Source organism: Pygoscelis adeliae, unplaced genomic scaffold, assembly GCF_000699105.1.
Source record: "Pygoscelis adeliae isolate BGI_AS28 unplaced genomic scaffold, ASM69910v1 Scaffold610, whole genome shotgun sequence".
Taxonomy (NCBI): domain Eukaryota; kingdom Metazoa; phylum Chordata; class Aves; order Sphenisciformes; family Spheniscidae; genus Pygoscelis; species Pygoscelis adeliae.
This window is the reverse complement of record NW_008824008.1, coordinates 248,540-256,498: the sequence shown is the minus strand read 5'-3', so window position 1 is coordinate 256,498 and position 7,959 is coordinate 248,540.

Below are 7,959 nucleotides of genomic sequence, written 5' to 3'. Positions count from 1 at the left end.
CTAGCTACTGTGAAGAAAATTAACTCTATCCCAGCCCAAACCAGCATAGGCACTAATAAGCTGTCAATGTCACTCACTAGTCCTCACTAGCAGGCAAGGCATGATTATTATTAGCTTCTCACCCATGTTTGATAGTTCTCCTGCAAGAGGCAACTCAGGAAATAAAAAGAATAAAAAGCCAGGTGATTAGGAGATTCAAAGTCATCCGACACACTTAGTTCTTCAAGCATTGCTGCTTAGTAGTTGTTCCGCCTCTTCAGATGCCCAAGACCAGCAGCCAGACACCACTGACACCCTCAATGCCATCATTCAGCTACTACCCAACCCGCCCAAAAGGTACCTGCATTCCATAGCTAGCCATGGCTTGTGTCTGAAAGCATGCCCAGAGGTGCCCAGTCATTTGGTGAGAGCCCTACAGCTTCGGGCAAAGGCCTGGACATCCCAGCAGGGCTTCTGAAACCAGAGACCATACTACCAACAAGAAATTAATTATTTGCTGAAGCCAAACTCCCAGAGATTTAGCTGTCTAACACCACTCTCCAACCATCAGTGGACGAAGTGAAAACAGCAGGGATGATCCCTTCTCCAAATAGAGGAACGCATCCCACCACTGCTGGAGGATACAAGTATTTGCCAAGCTCCTGGCACAAGCACAGCACAGGCTTCATCCTGGCTCCCCTTTCATTTCATCTCCTTAGCCTGGAACCTAATACCACTGTCACGTTGCTTCTGTTTGTTCATTCATACTTGGTAACAGCTTAAAATAGCATAATCCTTCCAAGGCATCACCTGTGACCTGTGTTCGCCACAGCTGCTTAACTCCTTGCAACACCAGTGCTTGAAACTATGTCTGTTCTTCACAAGGTGAGAATACCTTCTTCCCAGAAAGCCTAACCTCCACATTGCTCGCAATGCCCCATGTGTTCAGGATAGCCCACATCTTCCCACAGAAAAGCATACACCATCTCCTTCAGCTGAGCACCCACTGAGAAGCCAGGTACCTCTTTTCTCCCAGGCTCATGGACTTCCTCGACTAGTGAAAAACTAGAAACCGTAAGATCGCTTCTAAGCAAGCATGTGTCATAAAGCTACCTAGAGGTGGAAAACATTCTCCTGACTTGACTATAGCAAACCACAACAGAAGAAAAAAAAAAAAAAAGTGTTTCACATGTGGTAATATGTACTCTAGCAGCTCACCTTTTGATTAAGGAATTTAAACATGTATTTCATTAGTTCAGTTCAAACTTTCAGATGAAGTATGATTACCTTCTTGGAAAATGGAATGTAACCTTCCACTCAGACCCAGAAGTTAATGTAGGTATTACTTGATGAGCTTGCTTGCTTTGTTGTCTGACCATAAATTTCTGATGCCGCTCTGCCTCAAATACAAGCATTACAGAATAAAAATAATTAAAACCTGCAGAATGGCTGCTGTGCAGAAATTGGTAAGATACAAGTCTTTTCACCTTCAAATCACTTCGTAGCTTCAAAAAGCTTAAGGCCTGAACAGACCATTAGGTCATAGTATCTGACCTCCTGTAGATCAGACCCTTAAATTGCACCATTACCTCTGGACTAAACTCAGCCAGCATTAGCTGACTAAGCCACTTTCCAGCAAGGTAGCCAGTCTGGATTTCAAGAAAGCAAAACAGTGGAAACCTACCCTTTCCCCTTGATAGTTAGTTCCAGAGCTTAATCACTGCTCTTAGGAACTGCTGCTTTGTTTTCTCATTACAGTTGCATGTTTTCAACTTCTACCCATTTGTTATTGCATCTCTCACCCTAGTTTAGTAACCATGCTTTCCATGGAAGAAAATGGATAGTTAACTCAGCCACTTCAGGGACTTCTGAAAGAACTCAATAGCCTAAGTTCCTCAAGTCCTCCCTAAAAGGCATTTGCTTTTTCTAAAATCAGTCTGACAACGCTTTACTGTATTGCCCCAATGCTTTAACATCCCTTTTAAAACACATGTATCAAAATTTTAGGCTTATTTCTCTTAATGGTTTTGCCAGTGCCAATATGCAAGCTAAAAAGCAATGAAATACTAACATATCTCGGTCGAATTTGCATGCAGCCATTTCAAGGTCTGTTTTGCATTAATAACTCCCCTCCATCCAGACTGTCTTGCCTTACCAGTCTGTCCTCACTGTAATGCAGCACCCACAAATATCATTCTATTACTTATTTACTTGCAGACTGTAAATAGAAATGCTGAGTTGTGGCTGTTTCTAACAAAAGCCCTCAGCAGGTAAGGATTCCCTAAATCAATAGCTAGAATGAAACCAGTTCACTAACTCTTATCCTATCAGCTCTGAACAGCTAACTCTTGCAAATCACAGACTCCTGTGAAGTTGAGTACCTCTTGTTCCCCAAATCTACTACAACTGCACAATTACTTTTTCCAACCCTGCTGCTTCTACTTAAGAAACACCACTAGCCAGTGGTGTTTGCTAGCATCTGTTTTCCTTTAAGCCATATTGACTTACACTAATACACTCCCATCCTGTAATTCTTTATTGAGTGAATCTCATTTCACTTCTGATATATTTTCCCTGGGACTACTGACAGGATAGCAAGCCTACTGATGAGCCCTAAACTAATATGAGCTCCCAGTCCAATGATCAATTCCCTTCTGTTTGGCTCTTCACACATGCCACAAAGAGGAGAAAAATCACTTACGATCCAAAGGCAAATTTCAGCTAAAAACAATACTTACAAAAATCAGATTAAACCTGGAATAGATAACAAGGGCTTTTTTGCTGTAGAAGTTGTAGCACCTTTTGCACAGACCAGCAAAAGTCCTTCTGATCCTGTCTTGGGTCTTCAGTTACCCCTACAGTACAAATGTACCTTCTCAGGCCATGCATATTATATTAGCCCCACTGGCTGCGTGTGCATCCTGAATTCCCAAGCAGCCTCTACCCACACAGAGCCTCCAGGGAAGTCATAATCTTCCCCTCTCTGCTAATCCTCCCCTGTCTGTTAATCTCCATTCCGCATGAAAGGAAGAAGCATCTGATCAGAGAAGATGCCCTCAGGTTAGGGAAACAGGTATTGAGCTCCGTTAGCAAAGCCACATAGGTCAAAGCTATTAGTCAGCGGCTGGTAAAGGAGGCTTACAAAGGTAGGTCTAGATTTCCAGCCCCATCTCTCAGCACTGCTTTAAGCAAAAGGAAAGGTCTTATATCAAGCTAGAGCTTTAGTTATATATATAGCTTCTGTTCTTAAAAATTTTGTAAAAAAGCCTTTAGTGGAGAGTTACATTCAGCAACTCTTTTTTCTATACACACACCCTTTTCTTGTCTTTTTTTTCTCTGTACAAAACAAAACCTATGAACTAGGATCAAGTTTGACTATGTTTGGTTTTGAAGATTTTAAACTTTTTAGCACAGAAATAACCTGAACTCAAGCTTTTGAAAACAGCTCTAAGAGCTTATTTAAATGGAAGACTTTGAATTGTGTTTCAGCATCCGGCCTCCCACTACAATATACTCTTGAATGTTGTTGCCTCCTCTTTTTTCTATATTTGTCTTCATTTATAGCTTAAAACTGTATCACACCATATCAGTGCTTTGAGTCCCCAAGCGCTGCACAATGGATGTGAACAGAGTAACACAACAAAGGTGAGAACAGATAAGCACTACCTTTTTCCATTTTTAATCCACAATTTGTCTAAATCTTATTTTGAGAGTCCACGATTACTCAACATACATATTTTTACAAGTATAGGCTTTGCAAGAGGACTGGCATCTCACCTGGGGAATGATGGGACTTGTATCTTAGGATGTACTTCATTTTCAAAAAGGAGATGACAAAAAAGGAAACAGCGCAGGCTTAGAGCACATCCAAGCGACAAGACATCTTACAAAGATTGTGGTAATTAAAAAAAACCTCTCCAACTGTTCCTCCCTGTTTTTATCCATTACTGTAAAGCAAAAATACATAACCACAATTATCTGTTTCCAGATAATAAATACACTAATTCAAAGAACAACAACCTAGTCATATTATTGCCTACAATGCTAGAGACTATGAGGAGTCACAACGAAATGCCATACCCAGCATAGCTAAACAAGGCAGGAGTAACTACAGAAAGTGACTATTTCCCCATTCTTCAGAGCAGAGAATTATAGCTGGTAGTGGATTTTGACCATAGGAAACAGTTACAAAATACTACACCTTACCATTTCCCTCTAATTTTATAGTTAGTGCAGTAACTTGGGACTGTCCATATGTAGTGGAGTTCAGGTAGGCAGAATATGCTGGAGAATGCAGTCTTCATGCTTCCTGGCTTTTGAAAATACTCAGTAACAATGACTGCAAATCATTACATGATGCTTTAAAGGTGCTCAGGTGTGTAACTGCAGTGCATGTTTTAAAAGCAAAGTCACAGCAGCAGTGCAGCGTTTTGTATCCAGAAATGATCAGGTACTCGGACATCATTCTCTGAAGTCCCATACAGACAAAAAGGGAAGCATGTAGAAGTTGCGATGATGATTGCAGCATTTGAAGGCAACAAAAAGATAACCATGCCAGGCCTCACCTTGAATTATGTGGTGACTCTTAATGCATATTCTCCTCAATCACTCCCAAAAACATTCCATATATGCTATGCTATGAAAATATTTTATCAATTGCTTGCTTTATAGGATGGTAACAAATCAAAAAGGAAATTATGAAGCACTTCTGATTTAGCCCAGAACAAATACACTGGCAACCTGGTTCTCCCTGGAAAATGGGAATTGAGACTACCATAGTAGTAATATTAGAGCAAAGAATTTCACTTTCCGTTTAACAAAAAAATGAAACTAAACAAATTTTGCATTAATGAAAGCAAGAAACAGCAACTGCTGAATATATTAAAAGAGTCAGCTTTGCTCTTTAACATCAAAGTTTAGCAGAAGCCACCAAGCTTGTGAGATGCATAGTCAGCTAGCTTACTGCATCATTTCAGGCAAAAAATGTAATTAAAGTGCACTTGAATCAGCACAGTTGATAAAATAAACTGTTCCTTAAATAAAAACAAGAGTAGAATAGGTTGAATACTTTAGACCTTCCCTCATTATGTACAAACTCATCTTTCAGACATCCCCTTACATGTACAAATACATCAGTGACATATTATCCATTCTCCCACAAACATAATGAACACACTGATAAAAATGCAGGTAGCTAAAAGCAAGCCTAAAGCTACCTACTCTCCATTGAAGCACCACCATAAAATGCTCCAGATTCAGAAATTCCCCTCCCTAAAAAAACCCAACATTAGCAATATAAGAAACAACATACATAGAGCACTAGGAAAAAAATTTTCTTCCTGCAATTTTAGAAAAAATTACTAAGTAGGTTAGGGTGACATAAAAAAACCCTCCTCATTAGCCTCTTTCTAAAACAGAAAAAAGAACAATACACCAACCAATCTAAGAAAAATTCTACTTAGCCTACACTGCAAGCTTATATAGAGTAATTTGGCCCAAAGCCAAGGCACTGATTAACAAGAGAGGCACATTAGTTAAAAGCAGCTGGAGAAGGACCCAAATAAGTTGTCTGAAAAGAGAACGTTTAGGTCATGTTGTGATTTTACAGGTTTTAAAGACATGAGTGATATGTTATAGTTTAACATATGATAAAAGTTGAATAAAGCTATACTTTTTTCAAGTAGTTGTTACCAAGTGTGAGGTTTGGTTTTTTGCCCTTTTTTTTTTAATAGTATTAAACAGTTGATAAAAACTCAGTCTTGTTATAAGAGGAAGAGCTCATTTATAGGTATTTGATTTAGACTAATAATTAGTAGAATTGGGAGGAAGAGTGTAAGTATGAATATTGTTGTTTTATTAGTATGCAGCACATAAAAGTAGCATGTTCTAGGCAAATATTCAACTTTGTTTCTCAATTTATATGTTTTGGATTTTATATTAGGTGTCTTGAGATTGTTAAGAAGATCTGGAATAACAAAAAAGCATTCACAGCTGGCAATGAAATTCTAGGCTATTTGAATATATTTTTTTATTTGTCCATTGAATAATTTTTTTTTTTAAGTGTGACAGGGATATACCTAGTTACTCAGGCAATAAAAACTTTTTGGCAAAACAGCACAGAGAGCCTTACTACTAGATTAGCTGTCCAGGGTGGTTTTCAACATTGTGTTTAAAAAAAACCCACACCAAGCTGTTTTCTGGAAGTGTTCTGGTCCTGGTTTTTCTTAGATAAATGGTCATAATTTCAAGTTTATGCTGTTTTAATAAGATGAATGTTGTACACTCACTAAGAATCAAGCAAGGCTGACTGCCTATTTTTTAGTCTAATGTTCTTAGTCTGGTAAATTTTTTTACTTTGCTTTTGGATTATCTTTTGCAATGAATAACAAAGTTTAAGTAGTAACTACTGCAAAGAATAAAAACGTCATTTCATAGAGAAGTAATTTATCACATGTAAAGCAAAGTCTCTAAACTTTAAAAAAAAAGAAAAAAAGAGGGATTTGCATGGGTGTTGTCTCCTTTATAGATGACTTACATTGTTTTCAGGTTTCTTCATAGAAGTCCTTTTTACTAGATAAATGCAATTCATTGTACTAAGCTTTCATTGAAAGAAATTTAAAACCACCAAGACCGCATGAATCCCCAGTTCAGTCCCACACTACACTTAAAAGCATATTATATATTGTTTTGAGTCTGCAAAGCCCAGTGGTAGTGTTTACTCCCTTATGCTGAGTTAAGTCCTATTCTTGTCACTTTTTCCTCTGGTGGAGGGAAAACCTTCTGAAACCGAGTGACCCGTTAGTTGAAGTACAGAAGTACAACCTAAGCCATGCATGTGGGAAGCAAGCTTTGTAACATGCTTTGAGTACAGGTAAAGGCTCAGAAATCTAAAAAGCCCAGAGGCTGATTAACTTGTTCTTCTGTCCTTGGTACGGATGAACACAGTTTAATCACAAAATAAAACTGGGAATGTGCTGGTACTCTTCCGCAAGAGCTGAGGCCTCTACATTGGTTATGCGTGCTCAGCTCGCCATCTAGTGGGGACCTGCTGGTTTTGCCTCCTGCATTAGGGCAGGCCTTGGCTGAAGCGAGAAGGATACCCGGGCCAGCAGTGGGGTGTGGGCTCAGAGGGGCTAGCAGTACCCTATTCTGAGAGTGCTGAGAGAGCTGGCAGAGGAGCTAGCCAAGCCGCTCTCCATCATCTATCAGCAGTCCTGGTTAACGGGGGAGGTCCCGGACGACTGGAGGCTGGCCAATGTGACGCCCATCTACAAGAAGGGCCGGAAGGAGGATCCGGGGAACTACAGGCCTGTTAGCCTGACCTCAGTGCCGGGGAAGATCATGGAGCGGATCATCTTGAGGGCGCTCACAAGGCAGGTGCGGGACAACCAGGGCATCAGGCCCAGCCAGCACGGGTTTATGGAAGGCAGGTCCTGCTTGACCAACCTGATCTCCTTCTATGACCAGGTGACCCGCCTAGTGGACAAGGGAAAGGCTGTGGATGTGGTCTACCTGGACTTCAGTAAGGCCTTTGACACCGTCTCCCCCAGCATTCTCCTGGAGAAGCTGGCGGCTCTCGGCTTAGACAGGTGTTCTCTGCGCTGGGTCAAAAACTGGCTGGACGGCCGGGCCCAGAGAGTTGTGGTGAATGGAGTTCAATCCAGTTGGCGGCCGGTCACGAGTGGTGTTCCCCAGGGCTCAGTATTGGGGCCAGTCCTGTTTAATATCTTTATCAATGATCTGGATGAGGGGATCGAGTGCACCCTCAGTAAGTTTGCAGACGACACCAAGTTGGGCGGCAGTGTTGATCTGCTCGAGGGTAGGAAGGCTCTGCAGAGGGACCTGGACAGGCTGGATCGATGGGCCCAGGCCAACTGTATGAGATTCAACAAGGCCAAGTGCCGGGTCCTGCACTTTGGCCACAACAACCCCATGCAGCGCTACAGGCTTGGGGAAGAGTGGCTGGAAAGCTGCCTGGCG